This window comes from Vitis riparia, chromosome 5, assembly GCF_004353265.1.
Source record: "Vitis riparia cultivar Riparia Gloire de Montpellier isolate 1030 chromosome 5, EGFV_Vit.rip_1.0, whole genome shotgun sequence".
NCBI lineage: Eukaryota > Viridiplantae > Streptophyta > Magnoliopsida > Vitales > Vitaceae > Vitis > Vitis riparia.
In genome coordinates, this window is record NC_048435.1 from 13,273,067 (window position 1) to 13,299,481 (window position 26,415).

Here is a 26,415-nt window from a genome sequence, read left to right on the forward strand (position 1 = left end):
GGGGTTCTCTAGTGGAGATAATGGCTCTGTGGCTGCCTTGTGAGTGGCTTGGGGCGAGACTTCGACTTTGATGGTCTCCTTAGTTGGAGTCGTCTCCTCAGCTGGAGCTATGGGCTCTGATGGTCCAGGAATATCAGTCTGAGGTGGTGAAAGTCCTAGATGCTACTGAATCTGACGAAGGATAATAGTATGTTGGTCAAGAATAATAATATGTTGGTCCTGCTGAGCATGTATGTCTACCATTTGTCGGAATAGAGCATTGTGTGTAGTGGTTAGTATCTTGAACAAATTTATCATGGCACGAAACTTCATGGTAGATATAGTAATAAGAGTCTCCGGTGTAGGAGGTGCAGCTGGTGGAACAGGAGATGTAGCAGGAGGATCAGTAGAGGTGGCATCAGGCATAGATGGTGCAGTAGGGGCGGGTGGTACAAACTCTATGGGATGCTCGTCCTGCTGTGCCTGCTAAGCCTGTGTTGGCACTAGAGATGCTGGCCTGGGTGGGGCTGCTTCAAGTGCTTTCTCCGTTAGATTTTTACCTGCCAACTGTGTCCATTGGTCGAGAGTGAAATGCTCTCGATAATGGTGGCAGTGCTCAAGGTGGGGCTCAGTAGGATAACCCATATGCTCTAATATATGGCAGAACAGCCTCGGAAACAGCAATGGGATAGTGTCAGCTTGCTTTAGCTTCTTCCTGTTAACTTTCTCCTCAAAGTATAGGAGAGCGGCCATAATTAGGTTATGTGGCCTAAAGTCATCTTGAGACCTAAGCACACGACCCGAATTTTTTCATGTCATCGACAACCCTGACCTGTTCATAGCATCAAGAGCCTTGAGCACACGACCTGAAGTTGTTCATGTCAACCTTTGCCTAAACTTGTTCATAACTGCTTTGTTCCCAATTGGTGTACCTTGATTTTTGGTCCTCAGACAGGAGTAATCAACAAAATTTATAACCTATATAACCATGTACTAGGATAACTTCAGCTAGCATAGCATAATGGCTCTAGGATCGTTTACTGGGAAGGGTTTTCAACTTACTACTGATATTAATTCAAAGTTGAATTGGTTCTTTTTCATTTCAAGGTTAGCTTTAAAAGAAAACATAATCTTTGGTTGAAAAAGGATTGGTTTTAAGATAACTAAAAATAATAAGAACTAAAATTACTAATAAAGAAAAATGTTTCTTGGAGTTTTGGGATCACTGGGTCAAGCTCCTAATACAAAAAATAGAGTTCCGATCACTTGAATCTTTTCCTCGCATTGGAGAATTAACATATAGTTATTTCTCTATTCGGTGTGGTACAGATGCTTCCCTTTTATGGATTCAAACACTAAATCCTTCTCACTTATTCATCTTGCTGTGGCTCGTGCCTCTCACCTAGCATTTACCATTCAAGGTGATCTTTAACCTTGGATTTCCCTTCTCAAGCTCGCAAAAGATAACTAATGGATGTCTCCTTAGAGTCCGAAAGCTTACCAAGTGTTGGCTATTCTAGAAAATTCTACCTTCAAACCACTTCCCAAAGGCTCGCAAGAGATAAACTAGTGCATCTCAATGGACGGAGATCACTTGCCTTACCAGGTGATTTAAAGGCGTTTTAAGTTAACTAAAAACATAGAAACCATTAACGGGTCACACTTTCTCTTCAGTAAAAACTTGAAACAACAAAACTTTCAATTTTTGCATTCGGAAACCTTACCCAGCTTCCTTAACTCTAAGAGGCAAAAGTCTAGCCACTCATTCTCTAAGGAAACATCCTCAGAGCTTGTTTGGCTAGTAAGAAAAATACAATCAAAATGAATAGGTAAGGTAAAGCAAGGCTCTGTATATTACTTCCTTCAAAAACTATACAAAAAGTGGTCTCTAAGAACAAGCTCCCGAGATGTCTTTGTAAAGAAAATTACAAACTATATATATGAGGTTATTCACCCTTTGTTCTTACTTATTAACTAAGGAATCCTATGATTGGTGGATTACAAGGAGAGAATGGGGATTTAAACAACAAATATCTGAAGAAAAAAATCTAAAAGAGTCGGTCGTAAATATCTGGAAGCACTCAAGTGGATTTCCTAGGCATGCAAGATGGGCTGCAAAATTTCGCAAGCTGAAAGTCTTCATTTCATAGCAAAAGGCTGATTTCGCAGCTTCCAGCTTGGTGCGATTGGCTTCTAATGGATATAACTTCTTCATTTCAGCTCTAATTTGCACATCGTTTAAAGCGTTGGATTCCTGACTTCCCAAGCTTCAAGACAGAATATAGTATCAATGAAATGGACTCCAAGAAGTGCTCAAAATGCATCCAACAGTTTCTATCCTCTTGAATTCTTCATGTTAGATTTCTCTCTTTGTTTTCCCTCCTTGCATTCATGATTTGCTTTTGGAAAAGGACTATAAAGCTTCAAAGCTTAGGTTCTTCATGTAAATGAGCTTCCGTTTGCTTTGCCACGGATTATATAAAGCTCTCCCTCATCTTAGATTGTTTTGGTGATCAAAAAGCTATCAAAAACACCAAAACTTAACACAATTTGATTAGAAACGATTGCAAAGGTCCTTAACATGCCAATTGAGTTAAAAGGTAATAACTACTACTCAAAAGTGTTTAAAAGGGTTAATTACAAGCTATAAAATAGAACTTTTCGAGCAGTAATCAATAACATTTAAAGCCTTAAGCTCATGACCTAGAGTAGCTTATTTCTTCAACTACCCTGAGTTGTTCATAACATCTAAAGCCCTGATATCACAACCTGAAGTCGTTCATGTCAACCACAGCCTTGAGATGTTCATGGTAGCTATAACCTTAAGTTATTCATATCATTTAGAGCCTTAAGCTCATGACTTGGATTTTTTCATGTCATCAACAGCCCTGAGCTATTCATAGCATCTAAAGTCCTAAGCTAATGACCCAAAGTCGTTCAACTCAACCATAGCCAAGAGTTGTTCATAACATTTAGAGTCCCAAGCTTATGACTTAATGTTGCTCAAGTCATCAACAACTCTAAGGTTTTCATAGCATCTTAGGGTTTTAGCTCACAACCCAAAGTCATTCATGTCATAAACAACCTTAAGTTATGCATAGTATCTAGAGCCCTGAGCTAATGACTCAGAGTAGCACATGTCATCCATAGCCCTAACTTGTTCATAGGATCTAAAGCCTTAAGATGATGACTCAAAGTCATTCTTGTCAACCACATCCTTGAGCTGTTCATAGTATATAAAGCCCTAAGCTCATGACCTCGAGTTGTTCATGTTGTCCACAACCCTAAGCTGTTCATAGCATCTACAACCCTAAGCTCATGACCTAGAGTCTTTCATGTCATCGACAACCTTGAGTTGTACATAGTATCTAGAGCCCTAAGCTCATGAACCAAAGTCATTCATGTGAACCATACCCTAGAGTTGTTGATTGCATCTAGAGCCCTGAGCTCATGACGTAGAGTGCCTCATGTCTTCGATTGCCCTTAGTTGTTCATAGCGTCCAAATCCCTGAGCTCAAGACCCAGAGTCTTTCATGTCATTCATAGCCTTGAGCTGTTGATTACTACCAAAAAGTGCTTTTTTGTAGACCTAATTATAATGGTTTTAAGCACCTTTGTGTAGTAATCATATTCATTTAACCCAATTAATTCATTAAGGTCCTTAGTAATTGGTTTTAACCATTTTGTGGCAAGTTTACATGTTTTTATCAGCTTATGAATCAATTCAAGCATGCCAAATGATGGAGGAGCTACTTGGACAAGTTAAAGCAAGGATTTTGGAAGTTTACAGGCTTGAATTTCAAGTGGAAACACGAGCACAAACAAGAACAATGGAGAAGAGGAAAACAGAGGACAGCAGCTGCAGTCTTCTTTCGCACTTTTGGGGCACTTCCCGAAGTCCATTTTCTACATACTATATACCATTTCAAAGCTCAGGAAGTCAAGAATCCAATGCTTCAAACCGTGTACAATTTGGAGCTGAAATGAGGAAGATATGGCCTTCGGAAGACAACTGCATCAAATCTTGTGAAAATTTCGCAAGGTGAATTTCTCCTTGCGAAATTTCGCAAGGGGATTTTCCTCATGATGCGAAATTTTGCCATTTCGCAACGTTGCGAAATTTTGCAAGGAGGATTTAGGCACATTGCAAAAGTGCCGAATTTCCTCTGTTTCTCCACGCATGCACCACCGACTTCCCATATATTTTTAGCTTGATATTTTCTCATGTAAATTCCTTTTGTAACCTTGTAATCAACCAATGAAAAGGTTGCTTTTGTAATAGCTTTTGTAATTTAGCTTGTTATTGTCTTTAAATAGAGGTGAAGAGCCTCAGACGAAATGAGCTTGTAACCTGTAACCTTAGAAATTATAAGAGCACTTTTGTTCAAAAGCTTCTTTTCTCCTTTCTTTCTCATTTTCTTAGTAGCCAAACACCCTTGGAGGATGAAATCCCCAAGGATGAGAGGCTAAAACCTTTTAGTTTCTTGAAGTAATGGATGCCATGTGAAGCTCCCGTGTCAGGATGGAGATTTCCAAGCCATAAATGTAAGTAGCCGAGCATCATAAATGTTTTCATTCAAAGTAAAGCTTTTAATCCCTCTGACTTGCTTTGAATGGCCAATACTTGATAACCTTTTGGTCTCAGTGGATTCTTATTGTTAGATCCACTGACGTTCATTAGTTATCTCCTACGAGCCATTGTATTGCAAGGGGAGGAGATGTCCTATATCAATAAAAGAACATTTATGAGGTTCAGCTACCCTTTTTGTAAGTTTTCAAGGACTAAAACTTAGTTGTTAAACTCATACCGGTTCGGGAAGTAAGCATCACCTTAGTTGCTTCCCCAACTCGAGGTGAAAAGTCCCAAAATCTCCATTTTTACACTGTGAGTTAAGCATGGCTATCCAAAGCTTTGAGAAACTTCTTTTTCCATCTTTTAACCTATTTTCATGTTAGTTTAGTTTACAACACCTTCATCTTTTTATATTTTCATCTTAACCTAATTTTTATTAAGAAAAGTTCACTCCATCCTCCGAACTTCACCAGTTAAAGTAAAAACCCACCCCAATGTTCGATCCTAGAGCCACTATGCTATAGTAGCTTTGCTACTTTAGTGTAAGGACGTTAGGTATAAATTTTGTTGATACCCTTACATGCCAAGCTACCAAGAGTCGGGTTATCAGCTGTTCATAGCATCTAAAGGCTTGAGCTCATGACCTAGATATTTATATGTCATCCACAACCTTGAGTTACTCATAGCATCTAGAGCCCTGAGCTCACGACCTAGAGTCGTTCTTGTCAACCACAACCCTAAGTTGTTAATAGCATCTTGAGCCCCGAGCTCACGACCCATAGTCATTCATGTCAACCACAGCCTAACGTTGTTCACAAGATTCATACCCATAAGCTAACGACCTAGAGTAACCCATGTTATCAACAACCCTGACTTGTTCTTAGCATCTAAAGCCCTGAGCTCACGATTCGGGGTCATTCATGTCAACCATAGCCTAGAGTTGTTCATCGCATCTAGAGCCCTATCCTCATGAGCTAGAGTGGTTCATGTGATCAACAACCCTAAGTTGTTCATAAAATATAGAGCCCTGAGCTCAAGACCTATAGAAGCTCATGTATTTGATCATCCTAAGCTATTCATAGTATCTAAAGACCTGAGTTAATGACCCATATTCATTCATGTCAACCACATCCTTGATATGTTCATAATATTTATAGCCCTGAGCTCATGACCTCGAGTAATACATGTAATCCACAACCCTAAGTTGTTCATAGCATTTAGACGCCTAAGCTCACGACCTGAAGTCTTTCATGGAATCGACAACCCTTAGATGTTCATAGCATCTAAGGCCCTCAGCTCATGACCTAGAGTCATTCAAGTGAACCATAACCCCTATTCATAGTATCAAGATCCTTGACCTCATGACCTAAAGTTGTTCATGTCAACCATATGTCAGAGTTGTTCATAACACTTAGACTCCCGATCTCATGACCTAGAGTAGCTCATGTCATCCATGGCCTTAAGTTATTCATAGCATCTAAAGCCCTGAGCTCATGACCCGAAGTCATTCATGTTAACCATAGCACTGAGTTGTTCATAGTATCTAGAGCCCTTTTCTCATGACTTTGAGTCATTCATGTCATCCACAACCCTGAGTTGTTCATAGCATCTAGAACCCTTAGCTTAGGACCTAGAGTCTTTGGTGTCATCAACAACCCTAAGTTGTACATAGTGTCTAGAGCCCTAAGCTCACGACCCAAAGTCATTCATATCCACCATATCCCTCGGTTGTTCATTGCATCTAAAGCCCTAAGCTCACGACCTAAAGTAGCTCATGTCATCCATAGCCCTGAGTTGTTCACAAAATCTAAAGCCATGTGATCACGACCCTGAGTTGTTCATGTCAACCACAATAGAGAGTTATTCATAGCATCTAGAGCTTCAGCTCACAACCTAGAGTAGCCCAAGTCATCCACAGCCTTGAGCTGCTCAAACATCTAGAATCTTGAGATCTCGACCCGAAGTCATTCATGTCAACCATAGCTCTAAGTTGTTCATAGTATCATCGGCCTTGAGCTCACGACCCAAAGTCATTCATGTCAACCATAACCCATAGTTGTTCATAGCATTTAAAGCCCTAAGCTCAAGACCCAGAGTTGCTCATGTCATCCATAGCCCTGAGCTTTTCATAGTATCTTAAACATTGAGCTCATGGGATCCTAAGTCATTCATATCATCCACAACTCAGAGCTGCTTATAGCATTTAGAGTCTAAAGCTCATGACCCAAAGTCGTTCATGTCAACCATAACCTTGAGGTATTCATAGTATCTTGAGCCCTGAGCTCATAACCCAGAGTCGTTCATGTTATCCATAGCTCTGAACTCATGAAATAGAGTCATTCATATCATCAATAGCCCTGAGCTACTCATAGCATCTAAAGACTTAAGCTCACAGGATCCCTAGTTGTTAATATCATCCACAATGTTGAGTTGTTCAAAGCATCCATATCTTTGAGCTCACAACCTAGAGTGGCACATATCATCCATAGGCTTCAGTTGTTCATAGCATTTAGAGCCCTAAGCACACTACTTGGAGTTGTTCATGTCATCCACAACCCTGAGCTATTCATAGCACTTAGACCCCTAAGCCCACGACCCTAAATTATTCATGTCATCATAAGCCTTGGGCTATTCATAACACCTAGTGTTGTGAGCTCACGACCCGGAATTGTTATGTTATCCATAGCCCTGAGTTATTCATAGAAATTAGAGCCATAAGCTCATGACCAAGAATCGTTCATATTATCCATAGCTCTTAGTTGTTCATAGTATCTTATGGCCTGAGCTCATGGGATCCTGAGTCATTTATATTATCTACAACTTTGAGCTACTCATAGCATCCAGAGCCTTAAGCTCACAACCTGAAGTCATTCATGTCAACCACAACCTTGAGCTGTTTATAGCATCTTAAGTCATGAGCTCATAACTCAGAGTCATTCATGTCATCCACCACCCTTAGCTCGTGATGCAAAATCATTCATATCATCCATAACCCTAAGTTGTTCATAGCATTAAGAGGCCTTAGCTCATGGGATATCAAGTCATTCATATCATTCACAAAGCTTAGTTATTCAAAGCAACCATAGCCTTTGAACTCATGACCCAGAGTGGCACATATCATCCATAGCCTTAAGTTGTTCATAGCATCTAGAGCCCTAAGCACACGACCTAGAGTCGTTCATGTCATCAATAGCCCTAAGTTGTTCATAGCATTTAGACCCCTAAGCCTACGACCCGAAATCTTTCATGTCATCTATAGCCCTAAGCTTTTCATAAAATTTAGAGCCTTAAGATCATGACTCGGAGTCATTCATATCATCCCTAACCCTGACTTTTCATAACATCTGAAGCCTTGAGCTCATGACCCACAGTCAGTCATGTCCACCACAACCCTAAGCTGTTATAGCATCTAGAGCCCAGAGCACGCTACTCAGAGTTGTTCATGTCATCCATAGCCCTGAGCTATTCATGGCATCTAGAGCCCTAAACTCCAAACCTGAAGTAATTCATGTCATTCACAACCCTGAGTTGTTCATAGCAACTAGTGCCCTAAGCTCACAACTCAAAGTCGTTCATGTAATCCACAACCTTGAGTTGTTCAAAACATCTAAAGCCTTGAGCTCATGACCTGAAGTCATTGATGTTCACCACAGCCTTGATCTGTTCATAGCATTTAGAGTCCTGAGCAGACGTCCTTGAGTCATTCATGTCATCAACAACCCCGAGTTATTCATAGCATCTAGAGCCCTAAGCCCATGACCCAGAGTTGTTCATATCATACATAGCCCTGAGCTATTCATAACATCTTGAGCCTTGAGCTCATAACCTAGAGTCGTTCATGTCATCCATAGCTCTAAGCTATTTATAACAATTAGAAACATAGGCTCATGACCAAGAATCGTTAATATCATCCTCAGCCATGAATTGATTGATTACTACCCAAAAAGTGTTATTTTGCGCCTTTAATTCATTATGTTTTAAGCACTTTTGTGTAGTAGTTCTCCATTTTTATTCCAATTGGCATGTTAAGGACCTAGCAATGACTTCTAATCATATTTGTGGCTATTTTTAGTGTTTTGATAGCTTTTTGGATCATTAAGACAAGCCAAACAAAGGAGAGAAGCAAAAAGGAGAGAAGCAAAGAGGAGAAAAGCAAAGAGGAAAACAGAGGACAGCAGTTGCAGTCTTCCTTCGCACTTTTGGAGCACTTCCACAAGTCCATTTTCTACATGCTATATACCATTTCAAAGCTCAGGAAGTCAAGAATCAAACGCTTCAAACGGTGTGCAATTCGGAGTTGAAATGAAGGAGTTACAACCATTGGAAGCCGATCACTCCAAGCTGAAGGAAGAATTTTGCACAGCGTTGCGAAATCACCCTTTTGTTGCGAAATGATTTCGCAGCCTTTTTGCACAGTGCTGTAGAATTCCCCCTGAAGTTTCACGACACATTGGAAGCCGAACACCGCAAGCTGAAAGACCACTTTGCAGCGGTGCAAAATCAGCCGTTTGCTGCAAAGTAATTTCGTAGCCCTTTTTGTGCGTCTGCGAAATCTCGCAGACCTCGTTTCACCTGTGAAATGGTCCTTAGTGCTTCCCGATATTTGTGACCGACACTTTGAGATATTTTTCTTCAGATATTTTTGTATAAATTTCCATTTTCTCCTTGTATTCAGCCACTCATGTAATTCCTTAGCTAGGAAGTATCCAAGGAAGGGTAAATTACCTTCCTATATAAACTCTCTTGTAAACACTAAAAAAGGAGACTCTCGAGGAGCTTTTTCCAGGAGATCCATCGTATAGATATAATATATGTGAAATCGACGAACAGAGCACTTGCTCTGTTTCTTCTTTATATTCTTGTTTTCTCGTTAGTTTTCTTTCTAGCCAATCAAACTCTGAAGATTTTTCCTCAGATGATGAGAGGCTAGGCTCTTCGTCTCTTGGAGCTAAGGTAACCGGGTAAGTTCCCTCATGCATAAATTGGAAGTTTTGTTGTTTTAGTTTTTAATGAAGAGAAAGTGTGACCCATTAATGGTTTTTATCTTTTTAGTTAACTTAAAACGCCTTTAAATCACCTGGGCCAACACTTGGTAAGGCAAGTGATCTCCGTCCATGGAGATGCACTAGTTTACCCCTGGCGAGCCTCTCGGAGGTGACTTGAAGGTAGGATTTTCTAGAATTGCCAACACTTGGTAAGCTTTTGGACTCCAAGGAGACATCCATTAGTTATCTCTTACGAGCTTTTGACGGGTAATCCAAGGTTAAAGATCACCTTGAATGGTAAGTGCTAGGTGAGAGGTATGAGCCATTGCAAGGTGCATCAGTGAGAGAGATTTAGTGTTTGAACCCATTAATAGGAAGCATCTGTACAACACCGGTTGGAGAAGGAACTATATGTTAATTTTCTAATGCGAGGAAAAGAAACAAGTGACCGAAACTCTCTTTTTGTATGAGGAATCTGAGCCTAGTGATCTGAAACTCCAAGAAACACTTTTCTTTGTAAGTAAAATCAGTTACTATTTTTGGTTAGCTTAAAACCGATCCTTTTTCATTCAAACATCTTTATGTTTTCTTTTAAAGCTAACCTTGAAATGAAAAGGCACTAATTCAGCTTTGAATTAATATCATTTGCAAAGTGAAAACCCATCCCAGTGAACGATCCTAGAGCCACTATGCTATAGTAGCTTTGTCTTTGCTACCCTAGTATATGGTGTAATAGATTATAAATTTTGTTGATTACTCCCTCAATCAAGGAGCACCAACTGGACACGAATCAGCTGAGACACCAATTGGGCACGAATCATTGATCATAGCATCTTGAGGCTTGAGCTCAAAACATCCCGAGTTGCTCATATCATCCACAGCTTTGAGCTACTCATAGCATCAAGAGCCTTGAGCACACAACCCGGAGTCATTCATTTCAACAACAACCTTGAGTTGTTCATAATATCTTAAACCATGAGCTCACGACCTAAACTCCTTCATGTCATCCACAACCCTTAGCTCATGATGCAGAATCACTCATATCATCCATAACCCCGAACGACTCATAGCATCTAAAGGCTTGAGCTCATGGAATCCCAATTCGTTCATATCATCCATAATGTTGAGTTGTTCAAAGTATCCACAACCTTGAGCTCAAGACTCAAAGTAACAAATATTGATTACTTCTCAAAAAGTGCTATTTTATAGCTTGGAATTAACTAATTTGAAACACTTTTGAGTAGTAATTAATACCTTTTACCTCAATTGGCACATTAAAGACCCTTTCAAGTGTTACTAATCAGTTTTTGGCAAGTTTTGGTGTTTTTGGTAGCCTTTTTATCATTGAAGCAAGCCAAGAATGAGGGAGAATTTTGTGCAACCCTTGGAAATAGGTTTCCAAGCCAATCAAGAGATGCAAGGAAGAAAAACAGTGAGAGAAATCCAACATGAAGCAATTTCGCATGACTATGCGAAATCTTCGCATGCTATGAGAAATTAAAAGGGAGAGCAGTTGTAGGAAAATTTTAGAGCACTTCTTGGAATCCATTATATACATACTATTTATCATTTCAAATCTCAAGAAGTCAGGAGTCCAATGCTTTAAACGGTGTGCAAATCAGAGCTGAAATGAAGAAGTTATGGCCATTTGAAGACAATTGCACCAAGCTAGAGGGTCATTTCGTAACCCCTTGCAAAATTTCGCAAGCCTTGCAAAACCAAAGCTGAGGAAAATCAATTTCGCACCCTATGCGAAATTTTCACAAGCATTGCGGAATATTCTTGTGTAATCTTCAGATATTTTTGCACCGACTCCGTTAGATTTTTATCTCAAGATATTTTGTGTAATTACCTATTTTCTCCTTGTAATCAACTAAAGATATTTTCTAGATATTTAGGATATCTAAAGAGAGGTTAAAAATATCTCTCTAGATATGTCTTAGAAAATATCTTCTGTATATATCTCGAAATCTCGGAAGAAATTCTTGGGGGGGGGGGGGGGGGGGGGGGATCACTTGTACATTTTTTTTAGTAAGAAATATATAGAGTGTTGCTCTGCCTTACCTACTCATTTTGTTTTTATTTTCTTTCTAGCCAAACAATCTCTAAGGATGTTTTTCCAAAGGATGAGTGGCTAGGCTTTTTGTTTCTTGGACTGAAGGAAGCTAGGTAAGGGATCCAAAAACAAAAGTGGGAGTTTTCCTTGTTTTGGTTTTAAATAAAGAGAAGTTGTGACCTGTTCATGGTTTTCATTTTTTTTAGTTAACTTAAAATCCCTTAAAATCACCTGGGTCAACATTTGGTAAGCTTTTCGGACTCCATCCATTGAGATCCATTAGTTATCTCTTGTGAGCCTCTGGGAGGTGGTTTAAAGGTAGGATTAACTAGAATAGCCAACACTTGGTATGCTTTTCGAACTCCTTGGAGACATCCATTAGTTATCTCTTGCGAGCTTTTGAAGGGTAATCCAAGGTTAAGAATCACCTTGAATGGTCAATACCAGGTGAGAGGTATGAACCATTGCAAGATGATTCAGTAAGAGGACTTTAGTGTTTGATGGGAAGCAATTGTAACACACCAGTTCGGGAGATAACTATAGGTTAAATCCCCAATGCAAGGAAAATATCTGAAATCTCCCTTTTTGTATAAGGAACCTGAACCTAGTGACCTGAAACTCCAAGAAACCTTTTCTTTGTAATTAATCTCAGTTACTATTTTTAGTTAGCTTAAAACCAACCCTTTTCAACCAACTTTATGTTTTCTTTTAAAGCTAACTCATAAAAGAAAAAGCATCATTTCAGTGTTGTAACTAATATCACGTGTGAAATGAAAACCCATCCCTGTGGACGATCCTAGAACCACTATGCTATGCTAGCTATGCTATCTTAGTATATGGTGAATTAGGTTTATAAATTTTGTTGATAACTCCCATTTGAGGACTGGATCAAATAGGTACACCAATTGGGGACGAATCAAATGGCGTCATTGCCGGATGATGCTACTTCACAGTGATATTACTTTTCCAAAACACTTATGATCTTCATCACAAATTTGGTGATTTTTATTTTCTTTTACTAACTCTTTTTATTTTTTTCTTTTTATTTGTTTCTATTTTTAGTTTATCTTTTATCTAGTTTTAGTTAACCTTAATTTTTTTTTTCCTAGAATTGTTTTTCTTTTTGTTTTCTTTGTTTTTGTTTCAGTTATTGCTAGTTGTGCATGCCATATTGGATACGAGACAGTGAGGGAAGACTTGTGAAAAGCGAAAATCTTCACAAAACAGAGTTGGAATTGTGTGTGAATGTCATGGAAGCTACACCTGAAGATTAACTTAGTCAACATGCTCCAAATGAGCATATCAACGCATACCGATCCATGAGGGACCACATGCATCCACCTCGTATGAGTGCATCATCATGTATAGTGCCACCTACAGAGCAGCTAGTGATTCGACCACATATTGTGCCACTTCTACCTACTTTCCATGGGATGGAAAGTGAGAATCCCTACGCGCATATCAAGGAATTTGAGGAGGTTTGTAATACTTTCCGAGAAAGAGGAGCTTCAATTGACTTGATGAGGCTCAAGCTATTTCCTTTCACTTTGAAGGATAAGGCCAAGGTTTGGCTTAATTCTTTAAGGCCAAGGAGTATCCCAACTTGGACGAATTTGCAAGCTGAATTTCTCAAGAAATTTTTCCCGACTCATAGGACAAATACTTGAAAAGGCAAATTTCAAACTTCTCAGCTAACGAGAATGAGAAATTCTATGAATGTTGGGAGAGATACATGGAAGCTATCAATGCTTGTCCTCACCATGGCTTTGATACATGGCTGTTAGTGAGCTATTTTTATGACGGTATGTCTTCCTCAATGAAGCAGCTCTTAGAAACGATGTGCGGAGGAGACTTCATGAGTAAGAATCCGAATGAAGCCATGGATGTCTTGAGTTATGTGGCTGAAGTTTCAAAAGGATGGGATGAGCCGAATACTAGAGAAGTGGGGAGAATGAAGTCTTAACCTAATGCTCCTAATGCTAAGGCTGGGATGTGTACTTTGAATGAAGATATCGATATGAAAGCAAAAGTTGCAGCTATGGCAAGGAGATTAGAAGAGCTAGAAATGAGGAAGATACAAGAAGTACACGCCATTTTTGAGAAACCAGTGCAAGCTATCCCTTGTTCCATTTGTCTATCTTATGAGCACTTGGTGAACCAGTGTCCTACGATTCCAGCTGTAAGAGAAATGTTTGGGGATCAAGCAAATGTTATTAGACAATTTAAGCCCAATAACAATGCTTCATATGGCAACACCTACAATTCAAATTGGAGGAACCATCCTAATTTCTCTTAGAAGCCAAGGGCACCTCAGTACACACAACCTGGCCAAGCACTCCCGCAAGCCTTAAATCTTAAACAAGCCATTGTGAATCTTAGCAAGGTCATGGGAGACTTTGTTGGAGACCAGAAATCCATCAATGCTCAAGTCAGGTAAGAAATTGACAGTGTAAACAAAAGGATGGATGGGATGCACAATGATCCATGTCAAAAGATAGATAATCTCCAATACTCGATCTCAAGGCTCACTAATCTCAACACAGTGCAAGAGAAAGGAAAATTTCCTTCTCAACCTCATCAAAATCCTAAGGGTATCCATGAAGTGGAGGCTCAAGAGGGAGAATCTTCACAGGTGAGGGAAGTCAAAGCAGTGATCACTCTAAGGAGTGGTAAAGAGGTTGATCTACCTATATCCAAGCCAGAGCATGAACCAGAGAGTGAAACAGAGAAAGAGAAGAGAGAGGAACTAAAAGGAAAGAGAAAAGGGAATAGTGCAAAGGAGTACCTTGAATCTACTGAGAATGAAGATCCAGAGAGGACTATCAAACAAGAAGATATGATGAAGAAACACACGCCTCCACCTTTCCCCCAAGCTTTGCATGGCAAAAAGGGAATCAATAATGCATCAGAAATTCTTGAAGTGTTGAGGCAAGTGAAAGTTAACATCCCTTTGCTAGACATAATCAAACAAGTTCCAACTTATGCAAAATTCCTGAAGAACTTATGCACCATAAAAAGAGGGTTGAATGTGAGTAAGAAAGCCTTCTTAATTGAGCAAGTAAGTTCCATTATACAATGCAAGTCTCCAGTAAAATACAAAGATCCAGGTTGTCCTACCATCTCAGTGATGATTGGAGAGACGTGTGTAGAGAAAGCTTTGTTGGACTTGGGGGCAAGTGTGAATTTGCTACCCTACTCTGTCTACAAGCAATTGGGACTTAGAGAGTTGAAGCCAACATCAATCACTCTATCTCTAGCAGATAGATCTGTGAAAATTCTAAGAGGTATATTGAAGATGTCCTAGTTCAAGTTGACAAATTCTACTACCTAGTGGATTTTGTTGTTCTTGATACGAACCCATTTGCAAGAGAAGCTAACTGTGTTCCTATCATACTTGGAAGACCATTCCTAACTACATCAAATGCTATCATCAATTGTAAGAATGGAGTCATGCAACTTCCATTTGGTAACATGACGCTAAAGCTCAACATTTTCTATATGTGCCAGAAACAATTCCATCCGGAAGAAGAAGAAGGACTAGAAGAGGTGTGCATGATAGACAACCTAGTGGAGGAGCATTGTGATCATAAAATGCTAGAAGATTTGAATGAGAGTCTTGGGGATCTTGATGAAGGGTTACCTGAACCCTCATATTTGCTTGCTACTCTACCCCCATTGAAGATGAGGGAAGAAATTCTCCCTTTATTCAATAGGGAGGAGACACAAGAAGCCATTAAGGAGGAGCCCCCAAAGCTTATTCTAAATCCATTACCCACGAAGTTGAAGTATGCATACCTGGAAGAAAACAAGCAGAGCCCTGTTGTTATTTCTTCATCTCTTACCACTACTCAGGAGGATTGTCTACTTGAAATCCTTAGGAGATGCAAGAAGGCGATAGGGTGGAAAATTTCTGATCTGAAAGGGATCGGCCCTTTAGTCTATACACATCATATATACATGGAAGAAGAATCTAAGCCGTTCGTCAACCCCAGAGAAGGTTGAACCCTCACATGCAAGAGGTGGTGCGAGCTGAAGTGCTTAAGCTACTTCAGGCCAGTATTATTTACCCCAAATCAGATAGCCCATGGGTGAGTCCTACGCAGGTCATGCCAAAGAAATCAAGGATCACAGTGGTGAAAAATGATAAGGGAGAAGAAGTTTCTACACGCCTTACTTCAGATTGGAGGGTGTGTATTGATTACAAAAAGCCGAATGTTGTAACAAGGAAAGACCACTTCCCATTGTCGTTTATTGATCAAGTGCTTGAGAGGGTCTATGGCCATCCATTCTACTGTTTCTTCGATGGCTACTCTGGGTATTTTCAAATAGAAATTGTTGTTGAAGATCAGGAAAAGACCACTTTCACATGTCCATTCGGAACCTACGCATACAGAAGAATACCTTTCGGCTTATGCAATGCACCAGCAACATTCTAAAAATGCATGTTAAGCATTTTCAGTGATATGGTGGAGCGTATTATGGAAGTCTTTATGGACGATATCACCGTGTATGGAAGTGTGTTTGAAAAATGCTTAGTCAACTTGGAAGCTGTGTTGAACCGATGTATTAAGAAAGACTTGGTGCTTAACTGGGAGAAATGCCATTTCATGGTACTCTAAGGGATTGTCCTTGGGCATATTATCTCAAAGAAAGGCATTGAAGTGGACAAAGCAAAGGTTGAACTTATTGTCAAGTTGCCATCACCTACAACTATCAAAGGAGTAAGGCAATTCTTGGGCCATACTGGGTTCTATAGGAGGTTTATTAAAGAATTCTCTAAACTTGCAAGACCTCTTTGTGAACTATTGGTAAAGGATGCTAAATTCGCATGGGATGATCGATGTCAACAGAGTTTTGAAGAACTAAAGCTATTGCTAAGAACCGCTCCAATCGTAAGAGTTCCCAACTGGAAATTGCCCTTTGAAGTGATGTGCGATGCCATGACGTTGCTATAGGAGCTGTTCTTGGGCAAAGAGAAGATGGAAAGCCCTATGTGATCTACAATGCAAGCAAAACGTTGAATGAAGCGCAAAGAAACTCCATAACCATAGAGAAATAATTGTTGGCTGTAGTTTTTGCCTTAGACAAATTCCGCTCTTATTTAGTGGGGTCATTCATTGTGGTTTTCACTTACCACTCAGCCTTGAAATATCTGCGGACTAAACAAGATGCAAAAGTGAGGCTGATAAGATGGATTCTCTTGCTTCAAGAATTCAATCTTCAGATCAAAGACAAGAAAGGAGTGGAAAATGTGGTAGCCGACCATCTATCAAGGCTAGCCATCGCACATAATTCCCATAGTTTGCCAATTAATGATGATTTTCCAGAGGAGTCACTCATGTTGATAGAAGTCACTCCTTAGTATGCTCATATTGCTAACTATTTAGTTACCGGAGAAGTTCCAAGTGAGTGGAAAGCATAAGATAAGAAGCACTTCTTTGCAAAAATTCATGGCTACTATTGGGAAGAGCCATTTCTATTCAAATATTATGCGGATCAAATAATACGGAAATGTGTCCCTGAGCAAGAGCAACAGGGGATCCTCAGTCATTGCCACGAAAGCGCATGTGGAGGCCACTTTGCTTCTCAAAAGACAGCTATGAAGGTACTGTAATCGGGTTTTTGTTGGCCATCACTTTTCAAAGATGCCCACACCATGTGCAGGAGCTATGACAAATGCCAGAGGCTTAGTAAATTAACACGTAAGAACATGAGGCCTTTGAACCCCATTTAATTGTTGATCTTTTTTATGTCTGGGCCATTGACTTCATAGGACCTTTCCCTATGTCCTTTGGCTACTCCTACATCTTGGTGCGAGTAGATTATGTTTCTAAATGGGTTGAAGCAATCTCGTGCAAACACAATGATCACAAATTTGTTCTCAAATTTCTCAAAGAGAACATCTTTTCTAGATTTGGAGTACCCAAGGCCATAATCAGTTATGGGGGTACTCATTTTTGTAACTAGCCGTTCGAAACTCTCTTAGCTAAGAATGGGGTGAAGCATAACATAGCTACACCCTACCACCCTCAGACTTCTGGGCAAGTTGAGTTAGCAAATCGGGAGATCAAAAACATACTGATGAAGGTGGTGAATATGAGCAGAAGAGATTGGTCTGTTAAGCTTCATGATTCACAATGGGCTTACGGAACAGCTTATAAGACCATTCTTGGAATGTCTCCTTATTGCCTAGTCTATGGCAAAGCATGTCATCTCCCTGTTGAAGTGCAATACAAAGCTTGGTGGGCAATCAAGATGCTCAACATGGACATGGACATGAACAGAGCCGGCATGAAGAGATTTCTAGACCTTAATGAGATGGAGGAACTAAGAAATGACGCCTACAACAATTCAAACATTACAAAACAAAGATTGAAAAGGTGGCACGATCAGTTAGTCTCCCGCAAAGAATTCCAGAAGGGGCAAAGAGTCTTGTTGTATGACTCTAAGCTCCACATCTTCCTAGGAAAGTTGAAGTCAAGATGGATAGGTCCGTTTACTATCCAACAAGTGTATTCAAATGGAGTAGTGGAACTACTAAATTCAATAACATCGGGAGTTTCAAAGTCAATGGCCAACGTCTCAAGCCATTCGTAAAGCCATTTTCTCGAGACAAGGAGGAAATCAACCTCCTTGAGCCACATCAAGCTTAACAACACAAATGGTTAGATGGACTTAGTCTGTCGAAAGACATTAAGTCCATATTTTTTGTTTTTATGTTAATTTAAAGTTTTATTAATTTACTACTTGTTTTAATTGTGATTTCTTGCTTAATTTTATTTTGTTGTGATTTAATTAAATTTTTTATGATCAATTGCAGGTGGATTCCAAAACAGATGGAAAAACTTTTCAAATTTTTCTGAAGGAGGAAAAATAGAGCAATTTCCAGGGCATGCAAAAATTTCGCAACCCCAAATTCACCTTGCGAAAATTTCGCAAGGGTTGCGAAAATTTTGCAAACCAACTTTGTCTTGCGAAATCCCATGCGAAATTTGAAAAGCCTATGCAAACTCATTTCGTAAACCAGCTTTGCCTTGTGAAAACCTTGCGAAATTTGAAAGAGGTTGCAAACTCAGTTCTCAAATCAAAAGTCCATTTCGCAACCTTGCGAATTCCAACGATCCTTGTGTGAAATACCAACGGTCATTGCGAAAACGAAAGGTCACTTAAACAAGCCTATTTAAAGACCTCCAAAGCCTATTTTCATTTCGCACACCCCATTCCCCATTGCAAAAACCCTGCACCACCTTGTGAATCGACTTTCTCTTTATTCGACGCCCCGCGGCCAACCATTCGGAGAGGCAATCTCTACTTTTCGCCCCATTTCGAACATGGCACGCATCAGAGGAGGCCATACCGACCCTTCATTGTCTCGCGAGCAGAGGCAAAGAGCCCCCTCCCTTCAGGATTCATCTCAGGCCCCCAAGGCCCCGACATTTCTGTCTTCTGAGGGTGGGGTGCCCTCTAGCCCTCCTCAGCACCAATACGCGACACGAAGACCACCGACTTCTCCACCCCCTGAGCCATCAGTACACCGCATTCCACCCAAGAGAGCTAGGACCTCAGGCCCTGGAGAGTCATCTAGGCATGTACAGCCTGACCCTCAGGCCCCTGCCGATTCTCAACGTCCTTCTGGCATTGCTCTGGAAGCCATCATCAAGTGGCCTATGGTCACTGCGCCGCCCATTGAGGGCAATTCAAATTGTAGAGCCAAGTCATTTCATTCAAAGCTATATTTCGACATTGAGGCCATGCGACAGCAGCCGAAGCTTTGGGATTCATTTGGACTGCTCCAGAGGTACCATCTCGAGCGCTTTATGACTCTTAGGGAGTTCTTTTACCCCAGAGTGGCAATGGACTTCTATCAGTCCATGACTACTCAAGGCGCCCAGAGTCCTACCGCCATTCATTTCAGCATTAACGGGCGCCGGGGTATCCTTGAGGCTAGGCACATTGCTGAGGCTCTCCATATTCCATACGAGCCAGTGGATCTAGCACATTTCTGGGAGTAGTCCCTTATATATCAGTGGGACATGGTCCGCATCCTATCCAGGGGGACTTTTGGAGATTCATTCTTTCTACATAAGGAGCTTCCATCGGGGATGCTCCTAGTAGATGTGTTGCTGTAACATTTTTCCTCTTCAGCATCTAGTGCAGAGGTGATGAGCCATCCTGGACGCATTATTCAGGATATCTGAGGGCTTCTATTTCGGGCCACATCACTTGATTATGGCCACTCTCCTCCACTTTGAGGAGAAAGTTCACAAGAAAAAGCTACAGAGAACTGACACTATTCCACTATTGATTACTACCAAAAAGTGCTATTTTGTAGACCTAATTATAATGGTTTTAAGCACCTTTGAGTAGTAATCATATTCATTTAACCCAATTAATTCATTAAGGTCCTTAGTAATTGGTTTTAACCATTTTGTGGCAAGTTTACATGTTTATATCAGCTTATGAATCAATTCAAGCATGCCAAATGATGGAGGAGCTACTTAGACAAGCCAACCAAAGAAGAAAAGCAAAGAAAAGCAAAGAGAAGCAAAGAGAAGCAAAGAAAAGCAAAAGAAAAGCAAAGAGAAGCAAGGAGGAAAACAGAGGACAGCAGCTGCAGTCTTCTTTTGCACTTTTGGAGCACTTCCCGAAGTCCATTTTTTACATGCTATATATCATTTCAAAGCTCAAGAAGTCAAGAATCCAACGCTTCAAATCGTGTACGATTTGGAGCTGAAACGAGGAAGTTATGACCTTCGGAAGAAAACTGCTCCAGGTGTGCGAAAATTTCGCACACCTCCTGAATGGTGTGCGAATTTCGCACACCCCCTTTGAGGTGTGCGAAATTCGCACACCCCTCCCCTGTTTTGCCGACTCCACACGAGATCTTTTCTTTTAGATATTTTTGTATAAATTTCCATTCTTCTCCTTGTAATCCACCAATCATAAGATTTCTTAGCTAGGAAGGTTGGAAAAACTTCTCTATATAAACTCCTTTGCATTTGTTGATGGAAGATATGTAATATAACCATATATATTGAAATATACCACGGAGCCTTGCTCTGTTTCTCCTTCTCTTCTTTTTCTTATTTTCTTAGTAGCCAAACATCCTTGGTGGATGAAATCCCCAAGGATGAGAGGCTAACCTTTTAAGTTTCTCAAAGTATGGATGTTATGTGATGGCTTGGATGCATTCCCATGGAAATTTCTTGCACCCGGAAGGTAAGGTAGTCGTTTTTCATTAATGGTTCATTAATGCAAAGTTTAGTTTTTATTTCCATTAGACAACTTCCAACGACCAATACTTGATAAGCTTTTGGATTTCTATCCATTAGTTATCTCCTACGAGCTATTGGAAGGTGAGGTTTTCAATTCCAAGTTTTGCATTAATCCATTAGAACCAATTTCAATGGCCATTGAAAGGTGAGTTTATCACTTGGAATGACTTTGAGTTGCCAATATTTAGTAAGCTTTTGGCTTTAGACCATTAGTTATCTCTTACGAGCCATTCAAAGGAAGTCTAAAGTGAATAACCATTGATGAAATTCACTACCATCTGTTTTGCCATTTTAAAGGATTAAAACTTGATTTGCTAAATCCATACCGATTCGGGAAGCAATCATCACCATAGTTGCAACCCCAACGCGAGGAGCCTATCCTGAGATTTCCAATTTGCATAAGAGCCAGAGCATAGCTATCCTATCTTTGAGAAACTTGTTTTTACACCCTTTCATTTTAGTCTTTAATGTTAGCTTAAATTAGTTTAAATCTTTCTAAAACATTTACATCTTCTTTTAAAGCTAACATCCATAAGAAAATCACTTACTTTCCTAATTTGAATATCACTTGTGTTTGCGAAAACCCTTCCCAGTGAACGATCCTAGAACCACTATGCTATAGTAGCTTGGCTACTTTAGTAATAGTATCTAAGGTATAAATTTTGTTGATACGCCTTTAAAGCTAAGCTACCATGAGTCGCATCAAATGGCGCCGTTGCCGGGGACGTATCAAATGGCGCCGTTGCTTGAGTCGAATCAACTATTGTTTCCGAGGCTACTCTATTATATATTGGAACACATGGGCTATCCTACTGAGCCCAACCTTGAGCGTCGTCACCATTGTTGAGAGCATTTCACTCACGACAAATGGACACAGTTGGTAGGCTATTCGGCACCGGTAGTAGCACCACCTAAGCCAACACCTCCAGTGCCACCATAGGCTGAGCAGCCACAGCAGGATGAGCTTCCCATGTAGTCTGTACCATCTGCCCCTGCACCACCTATGCCTGAGGCCGCTTCTACTGCTCTTCCTACCACTCATTCCATTCCACCAGCTGCACCTTCTACATCGGAGGCCTCATTCACCATATCTGCCACAGAGTTTCGTGTCATGGTACATTTGTTCTAGACACTAACCATTACACACAATGTTTTATTCCGGCAGATAGCCGACATACGTGCTCAGCAAGTCCAGCATACTGCTATCCTTCGTCAGATTCAGCAACATCTGGGACTCCTGCCACCACCTTAGACTAACATTCCTGGACCATCAGAGCCCATAGCTCCAGCTAAGGAGACCACCAGAGCCAATGTCCCGCCCCAGGCCACTCACGAGGCAGGCACAAAGCCATCATCTCCACCAGAGAGCCCCGCTACTTGATCATTTCTTTATTTTATTTTGTATTTACTTAGTATATTAGTAGACATTATTACTTGTTTTGATGTTTATAAACTAGGATTGGATTTATTACATGATCATATTTTGCATTGTACTTTCTCATATTAATATATAGACATCATTTTTGTTTACATTTAGCATTTTCCCTATTTCCTTTACTCATTAATCTTTTATTTTTTGAATCATGTGGTTTTTCCATACGACTTAGACTTAATGTCACTCAGGAGGTGCCACTTCCTCCATTTATTTACAATCGCTCTTGCCACATTAAGGGCAATGTTGATCTTGGTTAGGGGGAGAGTTAAAGAAGGAAGTTTAGTTAATAATGCTAAGTTATATTGTTAATCTAGTACTTTTTGCTTAATTTTAAAATTTTTGTTTTAAAATTTTTGTTTAATTTTAAAGTTTTTACTCTACTCTCCATGGTTATTAAGGAAAAATTCTCAAAATGAAATGGGAGAAATTGAGTTCTTGTCTTTTTACTTGAATATTAGAGTCGTATTATGCTTATTGAGGTTGTTGAATTATTGAAACTCCTATTGATTTCAACCTTATTTCTTCCACTTTAAATCTTACCACACATTGTGCACTTTAGGTTCCGTTTATAAGATGAAAAACTATCTCACCCCTGAACTTAGGAAAATTTAGACTTGGTACCTTTGACCTCGTTTTAATTGTATTGGCACACCTGATAAAAGGCCAATGAACCTTTGGAAAAAAAAAAAGAAAAAACAAAGTGTTATTCTTGCTTTGAAACCCGACCAAGGTCCGAGGGGTATATGGTGAAAGTCTTTAAAACCCGGTGCCCTAAGCCTTTATTGGTTGGGAGCCACCGACCTCAATGCTCGTTAAAAAGGTGAATAGGTGGAGTTTAACAGATTGTAGGTGCTTGGGTATTAAATTTCAATTTCAAAAGTCCGGGGTAAAATCCGAGGAGTTAGTGGTCGAAAGATCCTTAGAGCTTGATGCCCTAAACCTTGATTGGTTGGGAGTCATCGATGGATCCCCATTACATGGACACTTCAGAAAACAATACCTTAAGCATTGCACACCTACAATGAAAAAAATGTGAAATAAAATAGGTGCGTTCTTAGCCTATTGGAAGTGGTCAGTTTGCTAAAGTCTGAGAAAGAACTAGGTTGGGGGGGAGAGAGATTAGTTTAGCATACTATATTCGGAAACTAATAAGCTTGACACATAGATTTTTATAGAAGAGTAAGGATTGAACCTTTGGGAGTGGAAATTCTTTTGATGCTTAAATATGCATAATGCCTACTCTTTATAAATTGTGATTAGGCAAGATATTTGATGACTCTTGTTGAAGGTTGGGTTTTGCCTCCATAATGTTCCATGAGAGAGTATGATCTGTATCATGACACTTGAAAATTTTTTGGAGTGATCTGCATGATTTTGTAAATTATATTACTATCTATTTTTCTTTCTTTCCTCCATTGCTAAGGGACTAGCAATGTGTCGGTTGGGGGGAGTGATTACTACTCAAGAAGTACTATTTTATAGCTTGGAATTAATTGATTTGAAACACTTTTGAGTAGTAATTAATACCTTTTAACTCAATTGGCACATTAAGACCCTTGCAAGTGTTACTAATCAGTTTTTGGCAAGTTTTGGTGTTTTTGGTAGCTTTTTTATCATTGAAGCAAGCCAAGAATGAGGGAGAATTTTGTGCAACCCTTGGAAATAGGTTTCCAAGTCAATCAAGAGATGCAAGGAAGAAAAACAGTGAGAGAAATCTAACATGAAGCAATTTCGCATGGCTATGCGAAATCTTCACATGCTATGCGAAATTCAAAAGGAGAGCATTTGCAAGACAAATTTAGAGCACTTCCTTGATTTCATTGGATACATACTATATATCATTTTGAATCTCGGGAAGTCAGGAGTCCAACGCTTTGAACGGTGTGCAAATCGGAGCTGAAATGAAGAAGTTATGGCCATTTGAAGACAACTGCACCAAGCTAGAGGGTCATTTCGCAACCCTTTGCGAAATTTCGCAACCCTTGTGAAACCAAAGCTGAGGAAAATCAATTTTTCACCCTGTGCGAAATTTTTGCAAGCATTGCAAAATCTTCCTATGTAATCTTCAAATATTTTTGCACAGACTCTGTTAGATTTTTATCTCAAGATATTTTATGTAATTACCTATTTTCTCCTTATAATCAGCTAAAGATTTTTTCTATATTTTAGGATATCTAAAGGGAGGTTAAAAATATCTCTCTAGATATGTCTTAGAAAATATATTTTGTATATATCTCGGAATCTTGGAAGAAGTTCTTGGGGGGGATCACTTGTACATTCTTTTTAGTAAGAAATATTCAGAGCGTTGCTCTGCCTTACCTACTCATTTTGTTTTTATTTTATTTCTAGCTAAACAATCTCTGAGGATGTTTTTCCAAAGGATGAGTAGCTAGGCTTTTTGTTTCTTGGATTGAAGAAAGCTAGGTAAGGGATCCAGATACAAAAGTGGGAGTTTTCCTTGTTTCAGTTTTAAATGAAGAGAAATTGTGACCCGTTAATGGTTTTTATTTTTTTTTAGTTAACTTAAAATCCCTTAAAATCCCCTGGGCCAACACTTGGTGAGCTTTTCAGGCTCCATCCATTGAGATCCATTAGTTATCTCTTGCAAGCCTCTGGGAGGTGGTTTAAAGGTAGGATTACCTAGAATAGCTAACACTTAGTAAGCTTTTCGGACTCCCTGGAGACATCCATTAGTTATCTCTTACGAGCTTTTGAAGGGTAATCCAAGGTTAAGGATCACCTTGAATGGCCAATACCAGGTGAGAGGTATGAACCATTGCAAGATGATTTAGTGAGAGGACTTTAGTGCTTGAAACCATTAATGGGAAGCAACTGTAACACACCAGTTCTGGAGATAACTATAAGTTAAATCCCCAATGCGAGGAAAAGATTCGGAATCTCCCTTTTTGTATAAGGAACCTGAACCTAGTGACCTGAAACTCCAAGAAACCTTTTCTTTGTAATTAATATCAGTTACTATTTTTAGTTAGCTTAAAACAAACCCTTTTCAACTAACTTTATGTTTTCTTTTAAAGCTAACTCATAAAAGAAAAAGCACCATTTTAGTGCTATAACTAATATCACATGTGAAATGAAAACCCATCCTTGTGGACGATCCTAGAACCACTATGCTATGCTAGCTATGCTACCCTAGTATATGGTGAATTAGGTTTATAAATTTTTTTGATAATTCCTGTCTAAGGACTTAATCAAATAGGTACACCAAATATCATCCAAAGCCTTTACTTATTTATAGCATCTAAAGCCCTAAGCTCATGACTTAAAGTCATTCATGTCAACCACAGACGTTAGCTATTTGTAGTATCTAGAGCCCTAAGCCTAAGATGAAGAGTCATTCATGTCATCCACTACCTTGTTCTATTCAAAACATCTAGAGCCTTGAGCTCACAACATAAAGTCGTTCATGTCATCCAAAGCCATGAGCTATTCATAGCATCTCGAGCCCTAAGCTCACAACCCAAAGACATTCATGTCCACCATAGCCGTAAGTTGTTCATAATATCTAGATTCCTAAGCACACAACCCGGAGTTGTTCATGCCATCCATAACCATGAGCTATTCATAGCATCTCAAGGCCTAAGTTCATAACCTGAAGCCATTCATGTCATCCATAGCCCTGAGTTGTTCATAGCATCTAGAACCTTGAGCTCACGACCCAGAGTCATTAATGTCAATGATAGACTTGTGTTGTTCATAGCATTTTAAAGCCATGGTCTCACGACCAAGAATCGTTCATATCATCCACACCCCTGACTTATTCATACCATCTAGAGGCCTGAGCTCATGGGATCTTGAGTTGTTCATATCATCCACAAACTTGAGTTGGTCATCGCATTCAAAGCCCTGAGCTAACGACCCACAGTAGCTCATGTCATCCATAGCCTTGAGCTGTTCATAGCTTTTAGAGTGCTGAGGTCACGACCCGAAGTCATTCATGTCAACAATAGCCTTAAGCTATTCATTGCATCTAAAACCCTGAGCTTACGGCTTGAAGTTGTTCATGTTATCCATATACCTAAGTTGTTCATAGCATTTACAGCCATAGGCTCATGACAAAAAATCATTCATATAATCCACAACCCTGATCTATT

General features: G+C 39.7%; 1 non-coding gene across 1 annotated transcript; it reads right to left on the reverse strand.

Annotated features, from left to right (window-relative positions):
• Positions 1-13,252: 13,252 nt before the first annotated feature.
• Positions 13,253-13,360, reverse strand: LOC117915486. Its single transcript, XR_004651397.1, has one exon. It is a non-coding gene; the product is annotated as a small nucleolar RNA R71 (small nucleolar RNA).
• Positions 13,361-26,415: the final 13,055 nt, after the last annotated feature.